Raw genomic sequence first — 23,445 nt, 5'->3', positions numbered from 1 at the left:
TTGGCATTAATGGGCTAGCGTCTAATACTGGAATAGTTGTCATTCACAACTGGTCGTACATAATCCTTCAAGGCGCGTGGCTGCACGTTATCTTGTCCATTCTCCATGGTTAATACCCTCTTTTTCCTTAGTGCTCTGAGCGTTCTTTCAATCTCCATATCAAAAGGAATAATGTGACGTGTTCTAGCACTGCGCATCCAACATAAAAAAAAAAAAACACACACACACACACACACACACAAGAAATATAGAAAAAAATAATAAAATAAAATAAATTAAAATAAAAAGAAATAAATAAAAATATAAAAATAAAATTCTAAATTAAAACCAAGATTACTTTGTATCGATATTGGCAAAAATAAGAAAAACTCAATCCCCGGTAACGGCGCCAAAAACTTGACCAGTGCAAACTACAAGTGCACAATATTGTAGTTTTATAATATAATGATGTGTAGAGTATCGTCCTTAAGGATTGATGTCTTAATTTTACCAAGTACCGAAATTTTACTAACCTTGATTTTATTTAGAAAGATTAATAATTTTAGACTGCAAAATTTAAATAAAACTACTTTAAATAAACTATTCAAGAGAATTTAAAATCGAATGTCACGTATCAAATTACTGATGGTGAAAACTTCTAGGAAACCGATTTCACCTAGTTTCTCACTATGCTTTACTCATCTAGCCAATTCGAATTCGTAATCCTTGTTTGTTAGCAAATCTCCAATTTTTTCAAAAGCCTCTTTCGATAGTCAATCAAAACCTATTCTTGTTTATTATTTAATATAAGATTATGCAAATTAAGAATGCAAGAACGCAATAAGACCCTCGATTTTTAATGCTACGTAGGTTCATACAAGTTTTTTGATCTCTATATTTACTTACGTTGAATAATCCAAGATCTATCTTATAATCCCCCCTTTCGGTAGCAAATCACAAGACTAATATCATTTAATTAATGGCTACTTAATTAAAAACATTAAGCACAGAATAACTCAAACAAATATAAAGGAAAACTACTTTAGATTAGCATTAATGAGCAAGCATAGTTTAAAAAGGGGTTACATCATTTTCCTAGAATTCAAAACTTAGTTCATTACGAAAATTAAATCCAACAATAAAGATTTCACCATGTCTTCTTGAAATTAGGAATAGCTTCCCAAGAGGGGAGGGGGGTGAATTGGCTTTTAAAAAATTTCTTTTAATTCCATTTTAGAATTCTTAAACTTATTTTATTTCTTTTAACCAATTTGTGACTTATTTGTTTAATTTGTTAAGCACTCAATAACTTAGTTTCTTTACTTAATCCTTAACCATACAAACATCCAATCATTCAACCAAATCAATCAACTATAATTAGAAAGCAAACAAATAAGCCAATACACAACACTTATGTAATATAAAAACTCAAAATGGTTGTGTGTTGATATTAGCCAAATTTGAACCAAGCCCTGTAGTGAATGAGAATTTATGCTTGCTTATGTAAAGCCATGTATAAATGAATCAAATCACTCTTTACAAATATTTAGAACTCAAATAAACTCTTGGTAAATTTATCTTTGGGATGTTAACCAAGTAACGTACTCCTGTAAGGTTTTCGCAAGATATGGTATAACCAATGTACTCCCTTTCGATTTCCGCAACCCAAATCAAAATTAAACCTTAAGTTTGTTTGATTTCCAAATACACGTAGTTTATATGATTTTCAAATTTAAACCATCCACGTAATTTTAAATATGCACTGAAAATAAAGAATAGGGAAAGAGAGAGTGAGACGGGAATTTTTACGAGGTTCGGCTTATACCCAGCCTACGTCCTCGCCTTTGGCAAACCACCAAAGGATTCACTAAACCTGTTTCGTTGACGGGTGGAACAAAACCTTTACATGCGATACCCCACGCTCAAACACTCCTTCACTAGGCTAGAGCCCGCCTCTCCAAACGATGTCCCCTCGTTCGGTCACTCCTTTAGGCTAAAGCTCGCCTCTCTAAGCAATATCCCCTTGCTTAGCCAACAATCCAAACAATCCTTGGAACATCAAAGAACTATAAGAAACACAAGATAAGATCTGCGTACAAGTATACTCTCTCAAAGAGCAAGTTAGTACAATTTCAACACTATATACTTGAATGTAAAATATCAATATGAAATACAATGAAACTCAAGTGTAGAATTTACCAATATCCTTCTTAGATGAGGATTAGTAGTAGGAATTCAGAGAGGGAAGGATTAGCACTTCAGAATATCTCATAAAAAGAGTTTTGCAATGAGTGAGCAAGAGAACTTTAGGAGAACAAGAGTGCTTTCAGCTTCTCAAAACAGATTTTTCAATTCTTGGATGTATTTTGATTTGCAAAACCATGTATTTATAGGCTTTCAAACTTGTTTCCATGTTTCTAAAGTTTTTCCTAGAGAGTTTCCTAAGTTGTTAGAAAATTTGGAGCTCAAAACGGCTGTATTTTAAAATATTAGAATTTAAAAAAAATTTCCCGTTGAACAGTGCTCAGATGTTTAAAGAGAGGGTCCAGACGTCTGAAGTTTTATAAGACTGTAATTTTCAAAGTTAGTATAGGTTCAGGCACTTGAACTCAAAGGGTCAGTCGCCCGAGGTTGTTCTGTCTGCTGTTTAGGCGCCTAAAGTTCTGTCGTGAACAGTGTTTAGTTGCCTGACAGCTTTAACCCCACTTCAGTGTTTTGACCATAACTTTTTCTATATAACTCCAAATTAGGTGTTCTTAGTGTCAAAAGAAAACTAAGAGAAAATCATAAAACTTTAATTTTGAACAAATTTTAAAATAAGGAGTTTTTTATAGATAAAAGGTCACCTCAATGCGGATGTATAAAAACTGACAGCATTTAGAAAAACTCTTTTTGGTGCTTTTCATTCCAAAAATGATTCTAACCCTTTTAAAAAAATTTTTGACCTTATAAAAATATTTTACAAGTATTTTAAAAGGTATTTAGGTCCAATAAGTTAACCTAAGAGTTTCAAAATATTTCAAACGATATTTTAAACATTAAAGCACTTATATGAGACTTCTAAGACTTTAACATTCTAGGTTCTTGAGTCTTTATGCTTTGTCCTTGGATAAAGTCCATCTTTTCTTTAAGCTTCCATATTCTTTGAGCTTTCTCACTTTGCTTTTCTTTGGCTCTTTTGACTTTAATATTCCTTGGCTTTCAACAACTCATTCATGTCCTCATATTCTTCAAGGTTTAATATATCATCTTTAAATCCATGCTTTCACCCTTTTAAGCTTCATTTGATCCTTGTGAGCACTTTGACTTTGCTTTCTCATATATGAGCCCTGAAATAACATTACTCACACAAATACGTTAAATTCCACTTGTCTGTTAGCATCAAAACAAGATAACAAGATTCTAAGCCTTGTAAGGCCAACACTTCTTTTATTTGGAGAGTAGAGAAAAAATCAACACTTACAGCACCGCCACCACGCGCCACGAACACCCCGGGCGCTGCCGTTGTTCGCCACCTTCCAATTCTGAAAAGATTTTATTTTTTTCTGCGTGCCGCCAACTTTCCCTTGCTGCTATGTCTTCTCTTTACGCTCACCCCCAAAGGAACTAGCCGGGAAGCTTTTTGATTGCAGCCTCTTCTCCCCACCAAGAAAGAATTTTTCAACCCTTCTTCCTCCTCTTGTATGTAGCCTCCCAAAAGAAAAAGAATTGTCCTCCCCTCCTTCTATTTGGTCTCCTTCAGAGAAAGCAAAAAGATCCCCCCAACAATTCTTTTCTTGCGCACGGCCTCCCATCCTAACCCTATGCCTTTTTGACTTTTTAAACTTCCCTTTCTTTTCCTTTCTTTATTTCCTTTTCTTTCTTTCCTTTCTTTTTCTCCTTACCCAGCGTGCTGCTCTAAGATGACCCAGTTGCATGGCTGGGTCACATCTCACTTTTCTTTTTTTCTTTTTTCTTTTTTTTTCTTTTTTTCAAAGGCACACAGTCTGCCCTCCTCCTTCAAACCCGATTGACCCTGCTATAGCCTGTAACTCTCAAAGTTTAAAGCACAAAATTTGTATAGCTCTTTCTCATATTGCTCCATAATTTTGAATCGTCTTGATCGGAGCTCGGACGAGAATGTTACGCCCTGATTGCGGAGAATTATCGAAATAGTCCATAAAACAGTGTATGGTAACTTCACGTCTAATTTCGACCTTGATACAACCAATATTTCGCAAAACTCTAAACATGAAAATTGTAGAGCGTTTTCTTTTATTTCTATGGCATCTTGAATCATCTAAATTAGAGATCGTATGAGAGAGTTACGCATAGATTACAAAGTACCATCGGTTTTTAGCTTCCAATAGTTGTCCTGCAATAAAAAAATATCAAAATTTCATAAATTACTCAATAAGACCCAAATATTATAAATAGAACTCAATGTTAGAATATTGAGAGTAATTATGCATTTAAATAAAAAAATATAATTCATAATGCATGAATTAAAGCACCTAATTAAGCAATTTAAGTGTGTAATCAGTCACTTGTTGCTTTTGACCCCATAATCAAGCACCATGCCCCTATGGAGGTGGTAGTTGGTCATGCACTAGTTATTTTCCCCATATCCATAGGTGATACTAATGAAATTTGAGATAGATCATCTTAAAGTGGTGGGACCAAATTGGCGAAGGCAACACCCACCGCTTCAATATCGACCTACTTGGAAAATAGTCCTCTAAAATTTTTTGAAAGGTGATAAAGAATATGGGAGATAACTTGTTACATGACCTACAAATAGTGATTTCTAGCATGAATCAGATGATCTCCGGGTGGTTATTCAGGAACGACCAAAGGATTTTGGTGAGTTTTGTCTATGTAAAATGTTCTTATGTTGAAAGAAAGGATTTATGGTGGCAACTAGAGGCGTGCCAATCGTATTTCCCATGGTTGGTCCTGGGTGATTTTAAAGTTATTCAAATGGATGCAGAAAGAATTGGTGGAAATCCAAGACCTCTTTTACCTATGATGGAGTTTAATGACTGTTTACATCATTGTGGTCTTTTTGATTTATCAAACACGGGCTCTCGTATGTCATGGTGCAATGGCCACGAAGGGGTGGCTCGTAGTTGGGCTAAGCTTGATTGAGTTCTTATTAATAATTATTTTTCAACCTATATGGTTTGGCTAATTTCAAATATCTGAGTCGAAAGTCCTCATATCATAGTCCCATGGCGGTGTATACGAATACGCCATCCTCTTTGTATGGCCCTACCCCATTTCGGTTCCTTAATATATGGAGTTTGCATGAATTGTTTTTGTCATGCATTAAAGATGTTTGGATCAAGAATGACTCGGCCTTGGGTCCTTTGAAACTTCCTATTTGTCTTAAGAGAACTAAAGTTGTTTTACGTGCATGGAATAAAAATGTTTATGGGAGAGTAGAAGAAAACCTACAAGCTCTCGAGGAAATGATGGAATCTCTAGAAAATCAGTCGCAATTAGGTTTTTCTGAGGAGGTCAAAGCCGATTACTTGATTACTAAGTTGGAGATTTAGGTGTGGGAGAATAGGGAAGCATCTCGCCTAGGAAAAATTGCGAAAAAAAAAATGGTTGATTGAGGGGGATCAAAACTCTAAATTCTTCCATTTAGTTATCAATCAGAGGTGAAATAAGGGTCGTATAGACTGTATGGTTCTGAACAACGGTAGTATTTTGGATGGTGTGGAAGGAATACATAATGAAGCCATTGTTTTTTTTTTTAGAATTTTCTCTTAGAGGCTTCAGTGGTTGAACCTTGTGATCTCTCCGAGTTAATTCAAAGGCAGATCTCAGATGTTGATAATAATTTTCTTTGCGCCAATCCAATGGAAGAAGAAGTTAAAAGAGTGGTGTTATTTATTCCCAAAGAAAGCGATCCAGGACTAGATGGGTTTGGCTCTGAATTTTATATTTTTTGCTGGGACATTGTTAAAAAAGATGTCTTGGATGCGGCAAAGAATTTTTTTCAGGCTACTCCACTTTCCAGGTTCTTTTTTGCTTCGTTTATTGTTTTAATTCCGAAGGTGGACAATCCTTCTAGCTTTGATAAATTCGAGCCTATTACTTTGTGCTCTTTGGCTTACAAAATTTTTCCAAGATTATTTTTTTTAGGCTTACTGAGATTGTTGATAAGTTGGTCTCCCATAATCATGGGGTCTAATATTGAGAGCACAGTACTGTTGCTAGTGGAGCAGTGCAACCACATGGGCTTATGGAGCTTGTGGTGTGACAATAAGCTGAGTCGTATAGTAGAGTTGTTGTGCCCCCTAAGTCCGGATCAGGGCTTTGGCCGGCCAGTCGTACTACAGACATGAGATATATGACGACATTTAACCTAACTGGGTCGGCCAACCATGATTAGGTCCAGCCTTCAGGTCGCACAACCCTATTCATAGGGAGAAGCATGACGTGGAGTGAGATCCTTAGGGCAGCGATGAGTACAGACATGGATACTTCAATATGGTGACACTCATAAGCTAGATATGGAAATGGAAATGAAAAGGGAATGGAAAATGGAAATGAAATGAGAATAGAAATGAACATGAAAATGGGAACAATAATGAAATGAGAAATGAATAGTGTGAGTTAATAAATAATTAAAGTTAAGTAAAACACACCACCTGAGGGCTTGCTGAGTAAGGTGAGTACTCTGATAAATATCAGTTGTAGCTGAACCCGAGTTAACCGGGCTAGGCTACAAACGATATCAGGGCAGAGGGAAGCTGCTTGTATGGGCGGGTAAGCTTCCCTATTCTCAAGAACTTCGCTGGTAAATTTGGATTATATTGAATGATTTTGGAAATGTAAATAGAAGCTTTTGAAAGCTATCTTGTATATATGTATGATGATAAATGTGAAAAGGTATATTTTCTTAGAAAACACTAACACTAGTATGCGTATATGTTATGATATAATGAATCTCATATTGCCACACACTGTAGATCATTTATTTCGTCTTATTGAGATGTGTCTCACCTAATCAATTGAATATTTCAGGAAACTGAAATAGGCCCAGTGATAGAGCTCCGAGATAGAGGGGAGTAAATACCCTGAGTAGTCAGGGTAAGTATTTTGAGTTAGGGAGGTTTGGTTTCCCTAGAGATTTTGTATTAGACTTGCATTTATGCATGGTTTTGTACTCTGGTATGTGTATTTGCTGTGGGATGTATATATATATGAATATGAAATGAATTTCGTTGTTAGGATTATGTGTGTGTGTATGATGTAAATATGGTACCCACTTGCTGGCCGAGTTATGTACTTTGATATCAGTGTTTGATGTGGCTGATATGTGGATATATGTAATGTTAATAAAAAAAAATTGGTGTGAAAGTCGGGGTGTCACACGATTGTCTTAAAAGGATCCAATGTTGAATTTAGTGGACGATGAGGGTCCAATGAGCACCCGCACTAATTCACCCCGGATTCCAAACCATTTGAAATCCGAGCCTTTATGTCCATAAATTAGTGTTTTCTTTCATTTGGAAGACACACCAAGTTTGGGGATTCTCTTAGAGCATCCTAAGCCTCGAGCTTCACCAAACTTCCTCTCTCTCTCTCTCTCTCTCTCTCTCTCTCTCTCTCTCTCTCTCTCCCTCTCTCTCTCTCTCTCTCTCTCTCTCTCTCTCTCTCTCTCTCTCTCTCTTCTCTCTTTTATCCTTTGTCCATTAGAGTTCTGTCAATGTAAAAGGTACAGAGCCATTAATAAAAAGTTTTGCGTTTTATTTCAAAAATATGTTTTGAATGTGCTTTGTATGTTTCATAAGTATGCTCTGCGATTGCAGCATTCAAACTAATCCTTCGCATCAGAAATTTTCTTGTTCATATTGCTATTTATTGCATTGAGTAATTGCATTTTAAAAGCGATCCTACCCCGATTTGGTTTTAGAGCTAGGTTGATATTCATCATCTTCTTCATTTTTCTAAAAATTGTATGATTTGATTTCTCTAAGCGTTGGCAGCCTGTGGAAATCCAATGGTTTGCCCGTTAAGCTAGGAGAGCGTCTCCCGATAGGTGGTCCAGATTAGGATATCAAAGCTTGTAAAACTAAGAAAAATTAAGAAAGATAATGGATAAATGGGTTCAAAATATTAAAAGAACAGGAAAGTTTTTAAAGAAAATTAAAATATATCAAAAAGAATCTACTTCAAGCTATAGATCAAATTAAAAAGAAATTCAAATTTCATTAGGAACAATTGAAAAGAGATTAGCCAATTGGAATGGTAAGGATTTACCTAAACAAGATCCAAAAGAAATCTAAAAAATGTCTAGAACAGAATCTCAAATCATTAAACAAAAGGGTTCAATTGAAGTTCATGAAGAATATCTTGTCAAAATAGTTAATAAGCCTATCTCATTAGTAACAAATGAAGCCAGACAACAAAAGAGACTCTTGAGTCTAGAAGATTTAGTAGCACATAAGTTAAACTATGATAGGATTCATATCGGAATGATCCAAGTAGGACTATTTCCTCTTACAATTGCTGGTCTTAATAAGTAAGTCTGTGTCTTACTTAGAGACGTCAGACATCATGAGTTTAACGATTCCTTATTAGGAATGTTAGAATCAAACATAGATGAAGGTCCAATATAATTCGAATGTTATCCAAACATAAGGGTCAATCTTCATGATAAATCACTATACAAACTATTAACATTTGATATTCAAACAAAAAATTATAATATGGATAGTAGGTCATCAAATCTAGAAATGATTTATAGAATTTATTACAAAGTTACAACATCAATAATTTTTCTAAACGCAATAAAAGAAAGCCCAAAAGGATCAACCATCTTATTACAAGCTAATAATGAGAGAACCTCACTTGTATCTCAACCAAAGAAACTTCTTTGACATGAGATTCAAACTGGGGGAGAATGGGAATTTAACGAGCTTAATGAAAATACTGAAGAAGTACAAAGATAAAGATAAGAATATTAATACCTTGACAAGAGTAGAAGCCATTCATAATTTAGAAAAGAATTTTAAGGAAGAAAGTGATTTTGAAATTAATAAGATAATAATTCATGGAAAAATAAAAGCAATAGAACTTATTACAAAAGATTAACACCTCCAAGCCTATTATTTGAAGATGAACCTTTAAAAACAGAAAGAAGTTTTAGTGGTAATTGTAATAACCGGGAAAAAATTAATTATTATTATTAATCAATTAATTAATTAAATATTATTAAATTAATTAATTAAATAAACAAATAAAATGAATAGTATGAAAGAAAAAAATAAATAATAATAATATTATTATTAATTTTTAATTAAATATGATTAAACTAGATTAATTAATTAAATATTATTATATTGAATTTATTAAATAAATAAAATGATAGATATACCTATATACATATATATAAATAGAATAACATAATATAATATTATAACTATTATAACCTAATATATATATATATATATATATATATGTTTATATATCTTGAAGGTTCTAAAACCTTCAGGAATCCTATTTCAATCACAGAAGACCCGCCCCCCTCAATTTTGTTTCTTTCTTCACTCTCTCACGTATCTGCTCTCTTTCGTCTTCCTCCTCTCTCACCTTATTTTTTCGGCAAATATTCGGCTAATAGGGAAACCGAAGATATCGTTGGGATCCTAACTCCGCCATGAACATTTTTACCAGAGCGGATTTGTCGTGGGAGCAGCGTAGGCACCACTGCCGAGGAAAGGTGAATCCACTTTTTACTCAATTTCTCTTTAGATCTTCAGCTAAATAGACGATTGGGCACCACAAGGGGTCCTAGTCTCGATCGTCGTCGTTTTGGCTGGAGTAAAATTTCAATTTGGATATCTTAGGTACAACTCCAAAATGAGAGTGAGATTTGGGGAATTAAGTAAATTAGTTATATTTGGAAGTCTAACTATTTATTGGGAATTTATGGGTATAGGAAATGTTAAAATATTATTTTATTTAGGGTTGATTTGATTAAATTAGGGTTATTGAATTCAGGGTGTTATTTGGGTATTTTTGGATTGATTATTAATTTATTGAAGGTATAAGCTTAGATATGAATGTATTTCTAAGATAAAATTAAAAAATTGAGATTTTATACAATTTAGGGTTGGTATATACACGACAGGCAGATTAGGTTTTTAGTGGGTGTTCCCAGGAATTCAAGTAAGATAATTAATAGTTTATAATTCGGGAAATGTGAGTATGAGATTATTTTGGGAATTCAGTTATTTGATAGGAATATATATATATGATATTTTCAGGTAAATGGAATTATGAACACTGTGGGCGTGAGTTAGAATCGGTAGACGAGTTCCGTTAGCCAAGGTAAGGGAAATATGCTATGCTAGGAGTTTCAGAACTTTCATCAATAGTATATATGTGTTTCGGGGTGAATTCTACAGGGTATAAATTATTTTTATTATCATAAAATACAGATTTTATTACAGAGGTTTTTAATTATTTAATTGTGTGCATGAGTTAATATTAGATCAGTTCAAGATTTATACAATTTTTCAGAATATCATGAATTACAGTGTTTTTGCATGGGAACATGTCTTACTAGATTTTACAGAATTATGAATTATAGTGTATATATAGACAGATATTTTATAGATATTATACAGACAGATATTTTACTATATTTACAGAATGCCATGATTTCCAAAACCATAACACTCAGACATTACAGATTATTCAGCCAGATATTACAATAAGATATTATAGTTATTTCAGTCAGATATTATAGTTATTTTAGTCAAATAATACAGTATTTCAGATCAGATATATAGTGTTATGGTTATTTTGGAATCATGATGAAACAGCAAGATAATTATATATTAGTATTATTCTGTATCAGATCCCTGATGATTTATTTTAGACAGATTCAGTCAGCGGAGCATGGTACCGTTGTTATTTTTAGATTAGAGTGCAACAACATATCTCAGATAGTGTGTGGATTCCGTCAATCGTGCCTATGGAGAGATTGTAGTCTCCCCAGTATTCTAGGTTGAGGAGGTCGGTTCGACGAGGTAGATACCAGTACCGTGCCTTTAGAGAGATTGCAGTAAAGGTCGAACTGAGGATTGGTAGAGTATTCAAGTGACTTATCCTAGTAGGCCAACCAGAGTTAAGTCCAGCCTACAGGCCGCACAACCCTGTCATAAGGGGTTAAATCATGACATATAGATTTCTAGAGATATTTCTTAGTTATATATATATACATATTTATAGAAGAATAGCAGATATATTATATTCTTATGAGTATGGAAATAGAAAACTCAGATAATACAATTGTATTTTAAGCCATGTCGGTGTGAGTTGCATAGTATTTACATGATATCTTAGTTCAGTTATTTATCAGTAAATTATTTATGTAAATTCAGTTACCACGCACTAGTAATAGCATATTTCTTCTTATTGAGCGTTTTCTCATCCTAGTAAATTAACATTTTTCAGGTGATCCAACTCAATGAGCGGATTAGGTTCGCAGGTAGAGAGGTCGTCTATACTACCCTGTCTGAAGGGTAAGTGTTTTCAGGGGATTGTATTTTTGAGTAGTATTCAAGAGTGTTGGGTAGAAGGTGCCAAGATGATGTATAATTATATATGTATGCTTTGGGTTAATACTGGATTCTAGTGTTATAATTATGGATGTATGACTTTATGCTTTCCGATGTATAGGTGATTTCAGGGGTATCAAAGTAAAATGATTATCAGTATATTTTATATATTATTTGGAAAAAAAATTGTATGGAATTTCAGGTCATTATATTTTGGTATCAGAGCCTAGGTTGCTTGGTTCTGCAGACTTTAGTAAACCGCGGAATACAATACTAGAGTATATGAATAGATTGTGAGGAGAATAGGAAATGGGTAAATTGAGATATGAGTCAGCTGTTGTTAAAGGATGAGATTGGAATTTAGGGCTCTATCTTACAACTTGGAGGCAGGAAATTCCGTGATTATTTCTGTAATTTTTCTGGGGTGACGACTTCAGGAAAACCATAGTAAACTATCCTTGGGTATTGTTTCTGAGCGGTAGGACTGCATCCTAAATTGGGATTAAGGATGATAAAATAAATGGTCATAGAAGATTATTTTTGGATCCTAGTGTGTTAAGTGTATTAGTGTTACTACGTAGCGTCACCTAGAAGGTGATGGCAAAAATGGCTAGGAGTTTAGGGGAACGGAGCTGCACGATTGAGCAATTCACGTGTATGAAACCCCCATCATTTTTTGGAGGGGCCGACCCATTAGTGGCTGAGAATTGGGTTCAGGATATTGAGGACATGTCAGCAGTGCTCCCTTGTATTAAGGGGCAGAAAGTATCCTTTGTTGCATTCAAGTTGATTGGGAAAGCAAATGTTGGTGGGGATCAACGAGACTTGTAGAGGAGCGGAGACCTGAGCTTGTAGTGGTGATCTAGAGCCGCTTTAGGGAGTTGTTCTTTGAGCGATACTTCCCCGCTAGCATTAGAAATGCGAAGGTGGTAGAGTTTTGTATTTGCCGCGGGCGCATATGACAACACAACAACATGTAACTAGATTTATCGATCTATTCTGGTTTGCCCTACACTTAGTGCCAGATAAGGAAAGAAGGTGAGGAAGTTTGGAGATGGCCTGAGTTAGGGATTTTATGAGTATGTATTATGCATAACTTTAGGGGATAGAACTGCCCACTAGCTAACCCGAGTTGGTCTATCAAGCAATTTATTTGTATGAATCCTCTGACTTTTACGGGAGGAGCCGATGCAATCATTGCGAAGGAATGGATCCAAGAGATGGAGGATATATTGGCAAGTTTCCGCTATGAAGACAAGCAGAAGGTTTTGTATGTTGTTTTTAAAATGACTGGGGAGGCCAAGCATTGGTGGATATCGGTGAAGTTACTCGAAGAACAGAGGCCAGATTCAGAAACCCTGACATGGAATCATTTTAAAGAAATTTTCCATGATCGATACATTCACTCTCCTACCAGAGATTCCTAGGCAGAGGAGTTTATGAACTTAAACTAGAGGAAGAGGCCTACGCCTCCTGGATTTCAAGCAGGTACCAATTAGGGGCCTTGGAGAAGGCATGGGAGCAGTGGAGGTCAAAGACAGGTGATAGGAGGTCGAGCGGTACAAGATAGACCAATGCCCCCTCTTTGTTTCATATGCTACAGGAGACACCCAAAATAGTGTTGGATTAGATAGATGGCATGTTATCGATGCCGTCAACCTGGCCACATGGCTAGAGATTGCTGAGCACCGCCAATTTTGTGCCTACTCGTAGACCATACCGAGTAGGTCGCCAAGAACCCCGAGGCGGATAGCAGAGGAATACCGCCCCAGTGCGAGACTATGCATTGACATTGGGAGATGCTAAGGTTGCAGGCGACGTCATGACAGGTATGATTATTGCTTTATCATATAAAGCTATTGATTTATTCGACTCAAGTGCCACCCATTCATTCATGTCGTTGGGATATGTTAAGACAGCTGGAGTTGAGACACAGTTGTTAGATACTGATTTATCATTAGCCATGCCAACTAGATTAGTAGTGAGATGTGGAAAGGTACTTAAAAACTATCCAATGGGCATTCAGGAAAGAATATTACCAGCTGATCTTGTAGTGTTAGACATGCAAGGATTTGATATAATTTTGGGTATGGACTGGTTGACAACTAACTACGCCAGTATAGACTGTTATGAGCAAGAGGTAGTGTTTAGACCTCCAAGAGGACAAAGGTATAGATTTTTGGGGTCATGGGTGTGCACCCCACCACAGTTGTTATCCACCATTCAGGCGAGGAGGTTATTGTTAAAGGGTTGCCATGGATATTTGGCTTGTGTGAAGGAAGTATCGAAAGGGGAAATTAAGGATATTCCGATAGTGAGGGATTTTCCTGGTGTATTACCTGAGGATTTGTCGGGACTACCTCCTTATCGTGAGGTAGAATTTGTTATTGATTTAGTTCCAGGGACAACGCTAATTTCGATGGCGCTATACAGAATAGCACTGGCAGAGTTAAAAGAGTTAAATGAACAGTTGCAGGAACTGTTAAATAAGGGGTTTATTCGGCCTAGCGTGTCGCCTCGGGGAGTGCTGGTATTGTTTGGGGAAAAGAAAGATGGGTCGATGAGAGTGTGCATCGGTTACATATTTTCATAAGTCAGCCAAAATAGTGGGGATAGTGTAATCCTAAAGTTAGGATGCCCATAAGAATGTAAGATACTAAGTGGGCAACAATTGGACTCCTATGTTCTGTGGAAATTCCTTATTCCCTAGGAAGTGGGGTCATCACTATAACCTGAAATCAACCATGGGAACAAGATGTCATGGGCATCACATTGCCAAGTCTTTCAAAGGATCCTATGAATCCTAACATAATCATCTTTATCAACTTACTTAGAAGAAAAATCATAAAACCATGTATGCTAGGATCTGAAGCTTTATCTTTCCCTCTATCCGGTGTGAGTCCTATTTGGCAATGGGACACTAATTTAACCGCTTAGGCATCGACTCGATTGGGATTTAACTTGTATACAACTTCATGTGAAATCTTCTGTGGTTATCTGTAGTTGATTATGGCTTTTGAAGCCATCTTCAAAATCTAATCCTTTTACCATTAGCAACTCTCTAGTACAAATAAATATCACCCTTTCCTTCTTGGTCCATTTTACACAAAATTTATGTTTCCAGATAATGTCCGATCATTGATCATAGTTAACTAAACAACTTCAGTAGTATTGTATTCCATACCAAAAACCAAGACACATGTGTATTGCATATTTTTCCAGTCACTGGAGCAAAATCAGGGTTGACTTGAGTCAATATAGTAGGACTTAGACTTGCCATAATTGCAGTCCATGTTTTTCATTGAGGATGTTTTCCGACTATATTTTGATATTCAACATTTGCCAACATAGGTTGGCAGTGGAATCTTAAAACTGTTTGAAGTAAGAAAAAAAAATCTAGGAACCAATTTAGTAGGAAAATGATACCTTATCTTGATATAAAAGGGAAAACTTGTGCATTAGTTTGATATTGAAAAGAAATTAGGTGATTAGAATTCTAGGGAATGTTTGGAAGTTCATATAATTTTTACTCAAACAAATCACAAGTTATGATGATAGTGTGAAGTGTCTTTTATACAATTGGTCTAACGGGTAAATGATTACATATCCTGGTCTGAGATGTCCCAGTAGGTATGGTTCTTGATGAGTATGATTCAAAGGCTTCAAGTGAGGAGGATTTTGATACCTCCACGATGTTGTGGGGTTATTCTAGTTATCAGGATAATCTGTCTTACTCTTTATGTCAGAGATATAATAAGAGGCATAGGAGTGAATGCTGGATCGGGACTCCTAATTGCTATAGGTGCGGTAAACTGGCGCACATTGGGAGGAACTTTCATGAACCGTTGCCTATTGCACCTGTACCAAACTAGATCAGGGGAAACCAACAAGTACCCCGAGGTGGAGGTGGTCCAGCATTAGTGTAGTTGATGATCCTGACCGAGGCAGATATTGCTAAGGGGGCAGGTACGAATTTATGTTTAAGATAATGAAGATTTTATTTAATTTTAGTTAATGTAGAAATTCAGATGGTGATATATACTAAACTGTATAGGATATAGTGAGTTAATAAATTTTAGAAATATAAAAAGGATCGGGTAGTGAATTTTGAGGACGATATTCTTTTAAGGAGGGGAGAATGTAATAACCGGCAAAAAAATTATTTATTATTAATCAATTTATTAATTAAACATTATTAAATTAATTAATTAAATAAACAAATAAAAGGAATAGATGAAAGAAATAATAATAATAATAATAATAATAATAATAATAATGATAATAATATTAATTAATTATTATTTAATTATTATTATTAAATTAGATTAATTAATTAAATATTATTATATTGAAATTATTAAATAAATAAAATGATAGATATGCCTATATACATACATACATATATATATATATATCCTCAAGGTTTCCTATTTCAATCACAAAAGACCCGTAACCCTCAATTTTATTTCTTTCTTCACTCTCTCACTTCTCTGCTCTCCTTCATCTTCCTCCTCTCTCACCTCATTTCTTCGGCAAATATTTGGCTAATCGAGAAATCGAAGATACCGTTGGGTTCCTAACTCCGCCACCAATATTTCTATTAGAGCAGATTTTTCGTGGGAGCGGCGTAGGCACCACTCCTAAGGAAAGGTAAACCCTCAATTTTTACTCAATTTCTCCTTAGATCTTCAGCTAAATCGACGATCGGGCACCACCACGGGATCCTAGTCTCGATCGTCGTCGTTTTGGCTAGAGTGAAATTTCAATTTGGATATCCTAAGCACCACTCCAAAGCGAGAGTGAGATTTGGGAAATTAAGTAAATTGGTTATATTTGGAAGTTTAAATGTTTATTGGAAATTTATAGGCCTAGGAAATGTTAAAATATTATTTTATTTATGGTTGATTTGATTAAATTAGGGTTATTGAATTTAGGGTGTTATTTGGGTATTTTTGGATTGATTATTAATTTATTGAAGATATAAGCTTAAATATGAATGTATTTATGAGATTAAATTGAGAAATTGAGATTGTATACAATTCAGGGTTGGTATATACACGACAGGGAGGCTAGGTTTTTAGTGGGTGTTCCTAGGAATTCAGGTAAGATAATGAATAGTTTATAATTCGGGATATGTGAGTATGAGATTATTCTGAGAATTCAGTTACTTGCCAGGAATATATATATATATATATATATATATATATATATGTATGTATGTATAATATTTTTTGGGAAATGGAATTATGAACACCGTGGGCGTGAGTTAGAATCGGTAGATGAGTTCAGTTAGCCAACGTAAGAGAAATATGCTATGTTAGAAATTTCAAAAATCTCATCAGTAGTATATATGTGTTTTGAGGTGAATTCTACAGGGTATAAATTATTTTTATTATCAGAAAATACTGATTTTATTACAGGGGTTTTTGTTTATTTAATTGTGTGACATGAGTTAATATTAGATTAGTTCAGGATTTATACAGTTTTTCAGAATATCATGATTTACAATGTTTTTGCATGCAAACATGTCATACTAGATTTTACAGAATTATGAATTATAGTTTATATATAGACAGATATTTTACAAATATTATACAAACAAATATGCCATGATTTCCAAAACCATAACACTTAGACATTACAGATTATTCAGCCAGATATTACAGTTATTTCAGTTAGATATTACAGTTATTTTAGTCAGATAATACAGTATTTCAAATCAGATTTATAGTGTTATGATTATTTTGGAATCATGATGAAACAGCAAGATAATTATATATATTAGTATTATTCAGTATCAGATCCCTAATGAATTATTTTAGACAGATTCAGTCAGCATTGCACGGTACTGTTGCTATTTTTAGATTAGAGTGCAACCACATATCTCAGATAGTGTGTGAATTCCGTCAACCATGCCTATGGACAGATTGTAGTCTCCCCAGTATTCTGGGTTGAAAAGGTCGATTCGACGAGGTAGATACCAGTACCATGCCTTTGGAGAGATTGAAGTAAAGGTCAGACTGAGGATTGGTAGAGTATTCAGGTGACTTATCCTAGTAGGCCAACCAGAGTTAAGTCTAATCTACGGGCCACACAACCCTGTCATAAAAGGGTTAAATCATGACATACAGATTTTCATGGATATTTCTCAGTTATTTATATATATACAAATTTATAGAAGAACAATAGATATATTATATTCTTATGAGTATGGATAAATAGAAAACTCACATAATACAATTGTAATTTAAGCCATGTAGGTGTGAGTTGCACAGTATTTACATGATATCTCAGTTCAGTTATTTATCAGTAAATTATTTATGTAGACTCAATTGCCACACACTAGTAATAGCATATTTCTTCTTAATGAGCGTTGTCTCATCCCAATTAATTAACATTTTTCAGGTGATCCAACAAGATGAGCGGATTAGCCTCGCAGGTAGAGAGGTCGTCTACACTACCCTATCTGAAGGATAAGTGTTTTTAGGGGATTGTATTTTTTAGTAGTATTCAGGAGAGTTGGGTAGAAGGTGCTGGGATGATGTATAATTATGTATGTATGCTTTGAGTTAATACTAGATTCTGGTGTTGTAATCATGGATGTATGACTTTATGCTTTCTGCTGTATAGGTGATTTCAGGGGTATTAGAGTAAAATGATCATCAATATATTTTATATATTATTTAGAAAAAAAATGGTATGGAATTTTAGGTCGTTATAGTAATGCTTTGAATAAATGGAATCTTGACAATTTTATGGAATATCAAATTGTTGCATTAGTTCAACAAATGACTTTAGCAGCTACTACCTTTAAACTAAATAATACTAGAACTGAAGAACCAACTATAGCAAATTTACTTATTCGAGGATTTAATGGGTCACTTAAAGCCTGGTGGGATAATTATCTCACTTCAAGAGAAAAAGAAGAAATATTTGCTGCAGTCAAAATTAAAGAAGTCAATGGTCAACCAACTCAAGTTAATGATGTTATTTCAGCATTACTTTGGTCAATTCTTAAAGCTTTCATAGGTGAACCTGACAATGCATTAGAGAAAAATAGTGTCATATTAGTCAATTTAACTTGTCCAAAATTATCTGATTTTTTGATGGTATAAAGACATCTTTCTTGCAAAAGTTCTATGGAGACCAGATGGCAGAAGTGGTTTTTGAAAAGAAAAGTTTATAGGAGGATTACCAAAATTATTTGCTCAAAGAGTTAGGGATAGAATTAAAGATACATTAGGAACAAAATATACAACAATCACTTATGGTCAAATCATTAATGTCATTAATCATGAAGGTTTAAAATTAATTATGTAATGAACTCAAAATTCAATCCCAAATGAAGTATGAATTTAAAAAGAATAGAGGTGAACTAGGGGATTTTTGTACTCAATACGGGTATGAGAAGATTCAAGCACCCTAAAAAAAGAAGTATAAAAAACATTATAATAAACCTCATTATAAACATAAGTCCACCAAAAAACACTACAAGAACTATGACAAAAATTATTATAGACGTAAAAAGAAAATCTATTCCAAGCCATCAAAGGACAAATCAAAGTATCGAAACAAGAGTGAAGTAACATGTTTCAAATGTCGAAAATGGGGTCATTATTGTAAAAACTGTAGAGTTAAACAAGAAATCAAAGAGTTAAATTGTAGTAATACTCTCAAAAGGCAAATGTTTTCATTAACTGCAAGTAGTGAATCCGAATCATCTGAATCGGAAATATCTTCTGAAACAAAAGAAGAATTTATTAATGAGTTTCAAGAAAGTCCATCAAATTATTCAAAAATTGAATTATCATATGAAGAAGAATCGTGTAAAGAAGATATATGATTTTGTTTCTATGACAAATGTTCAAAGTCATTAAATGTTATTTCAAAAGAAAGTGAAGTCATGTTAGAAATGAGAGAACATATTGATGATCCAAAAGTTAAGAACAAATAATTAACAAAATTAAAAGAACAACTAATAAAAGAAGAGAAACCAAATTTTTTTGTAAGGTGAGGCTATAATTTTTGTTCCTTTATAATCTATTTTAAACGTATTAACCGGTGGATGTATCGATGAAACATTATTATTATCAAGCAGCTTCCAATTCTTTTTATTATCATGAATAGCATTGACTGTTTGTCTATCTTTTAGATATTTGAAAAATAAAATGTTCTTTTGAGTTTTTTGCATTTCTTTTAAACAATCGACTTTTATTTTCTCTTTTTCTTCTTTATTATATTTTTTGAAAAATTCATTTCTATTCTTTTGATTAAGTTTATGTTTATAATCTTCTTTAAGTACTTCCATGTTTGGTTCGAATACTTTATTTATAACTAATATATTTTTTCTTTGACTTTCTTCTTGCAAAACTCTTCATTGAGTGCTTGAGACATGGTTGGTGAAGTGGATTTGTTAGACTCTTCTTGATAATATCCTTGTGGAATTTTAGGTTCAAAATTAATTCCTTTGAGTTTGTAATTATGATATCTGTTTGGCTCAGTATAAACACTTGAAATACTTTTCCTACCTAAATCGTCAGATTGTCTCGAACTTCTACTTCTGGTTAACAATGATTGAAAATTTATTTTGACATTTCCATTTGGATCTTGAACAATACTTGTAGCAACTGTCTTATGAATACTTTGAATTTTATCTTTAGTATTTTCATTAAGCTCGTTAAATTCCCATTCTCCCCCAGTTTGAATCTCATGCCAAAGAAGTTTCTTTGATTGAAATACAAGTGAAGTTCTCTCATTATTCTCTCATTATTAGCTTGTAATAAGAGGGTTGATCCTTTTGGGTTTTCGTTTATTGCGTTTGGAAAAACTGTTGATGTTGTAACTTTGTAATAATTCTATAAATCATTTCTAGATTTGATGACCTACTGTCCATGTTATAATAACTAATGTTAATAGTGTGTATAGTGATTCATCATGAAGATTGGCCCTTATGTTTGGATAACATTCAAAGTATATTAGACCTTCAGCTATTGTTGACTTTTTGAGTCTGATTCCTGTTTTGATGCTGATAAAGCACAAGTATCTCATGTGTGCATTTAGTGTTTTTGAACAGGTTCATGATTCAGCACACGCATGAGGTAAAAGACATGGTAGCTTGGAGGAACATAAATATCATATTATCCGGCGTATTCCATGAAGACTGAAGAGCAAAAGACGAATATGTTCATTTTAATTTGTATATGCATTTAATTTTTATATCTTGGTCTGTAATAATGCATGCATATGCATGATATGTCTTGTATGCTCAGAAATGCTGTAGATTGACCATAGGGACCGAATGACCTTAGGACACCCTTCAGTTGACCAACGCTAGGTTTTTGGGTGTACTTGAAAAGACCTTAGGTTCCTACACATTGTGCACAAAGTCCCCAATATTACTTAACATATCAAGGGAAATAATTGAGTTAAAATTGGACTTAATAGGTAATCGTGTAAGAGGTCGGGCGACCGAATTGCTGGTGTTTAAAACACCTTGGGCGCCCAAACCACTGGGAAGTCAGCGGTTTGACCTGACTTCGAGTGACCGAACCATTTATGAACGTACCATCTACGGGCGACCAAATCCTTGTTCTGACACCTTTTCACCAACCTGAGCGACTGAACCTCACGTTCATTTTACCCCCGAGAGATCGAACACTTGAGTTCGGCCAATCGAAGTATAGACCAAGCGACCGAAACGTGAACAGAATGATTTTCACCTTGGATCAGCCAATCAAACCCATACTTGGGCATCCAAAATTCAAAATTGCCTTTTTCTATTGTGTCTGTTCGGGCGACCGAACCTATGGCTCGGTCGACCCAAAACTCTCAGGTTGGGGTATTTTTTAAATGCTAAAACGGGTTTAAATTAATTAAACTTTTTTAATAATACCCAGTGTCGCGACGTCCCGGGAGCGCGTGTGCCCCGGGCGGCGAAATTGAAAATCAATTTTGATATTTTCAGGAAAATATGGAATGTCGGAGTCGCCACTACCTTTAGTGCGGTTAGAACACATGATTACTACCCCATTAGGGGTAGAATCGGTCTACATTACCAGAGTTGGGGTCGGGAGTTCGGTTACGCGAGGGGAAGGTACGAGCACCCCCTACGCGCCCGTTCTTACGAACGGTACCTAATTAATTTGAAATTATCCCTAAGTTAATCTAATAATTCTTTAAACTACTCCTTTTATGAATTAATAAACACACATGAAAAATGAATAAATAAATAAATATATACATATATTCCCTCAGAGCTTAGGGTACGTGATGCCTAAAGGCTCATACCCCCGCAATAAAATCATAGGGATAAAGAAAATCGAAAATAATTTACAAAAATAGCTCCCAGATTTATTTTCAAAATTTATAGATTTTTCATAAATAATTCAAAATATTTACCAAATTCTTTGGGAGGTTTCAATAGATGATAATAGGATAATAAACTAAGATATTAAACTACCACAATACATATAATTAGCAATAAAACACCATATACTATATATATGAAGATACTAAAGATACTAAAACAATACCATATATATTAGAACACTAAAAAAAAATATACACTAATAATAATACAAAACATAATAATAATAATAATAATATAGAATAAGATACTAAACTTAATATAGTACTGAAATATGCCAATATACTTAATATGAACGTGTGATCTAAGAATACTAAATATAACAACATACTTAATATAACATTACACTCATATACACCATATAACAATATAACAATGTACACTATAGGAATATTCGCTACAACAATAACAATATAACAATACGACAATAATATAACAATATAACAATATATATAAATATATACAATATGGAAATAATTAAAGAAACAAATCAATCCTACAATTAAAATGTAAACTATACAATATGGAAACAAATCAATTCTAAAATTAGTATGTAATTACACAATTATGAGTATAACAACAAAGTAATGAAATTATGGAAACAATCAATTCTAAAATCAATATGTAGATATGCAAGGATAAATATGGGAACAAATAAGCTTAAGCAATAATATAAAATGGTAAAGATGGGAGCAATAATAAAATAATGATCAAGAATACCCTAAATAATTATGCAAGTAAATGAAATAATCACATTACACATTAAATAATACAATAATAATAATAAAAAAACCCTAAATAATTACACAATCAAATAAGATAAATATATTACCCATTAAATGTCACAATATCAATAAATAAATAAAAACCCGAAATAATTATACAAGCAAATAAGGTGCACATATTACCCATTAAATATTACAATAAAAACAAAGAACCGAAAACAAGCATATAAGCCAATAAGATAAATATATTACACATTGAATATTATAATGACAACAAAATAAACCCTAAAACACTAACATATTACATATTGAAATTAACAATAATGATAAAAACCCTAAATATAATACAAGCAAACAGAATGACTATTACATATTCAATGTTACAAAATCAACAAAGAAATCATGAATAAATATACAAACCAACTAAATACATTGCACTTAAAATATTATAATATTAACACGACAAAAACCATAAATAAATATTCAAGACAATAATTGCATTTCAAATATTAACAATGAAACATAAATAAATACAGACCTATTACTAAAAGTATTACAACATTAAAACACATAAATAATATTACAACATAAAAAAAAAAAAAAGGGCTTACTATAATAATAGTAAATAACTTATATGTGCAGTGCCTGCTGTGTGCAGGAATCTGGGTAGGGGTTCCGTGTATGTGTGTGTGTGTGGGTGTTCTGTGTGTGTGTGTGTTATGTGTACGTGTGCAGGGACTTACAGAGGGGGGGGTACAGCCGGGAGACGATGAGGATGTGGTGTTGAGGGAGGCTGCTCGTGGGTGTTGCA

The sequence above is a fragment of the Malania oleifera genome, chromosome 5, assembly GCF_029873635.1.
Source record: "Malania oleifera isolate guangnan ecotype guangnan chromosome 5, ASM2987363v1, whole genome shotgun sequence".
In the NCBI taxonomy this organism is placed as follows: domain Eukaryota; kingdom Viridiplantae; phylum Streptophyta; class Magnoliopsida; order Santalales; family Ximeniaceae; genus Malania; species Malania oleifera.
Note: the sequence above shows the minus strand (reverse complement) of the source record.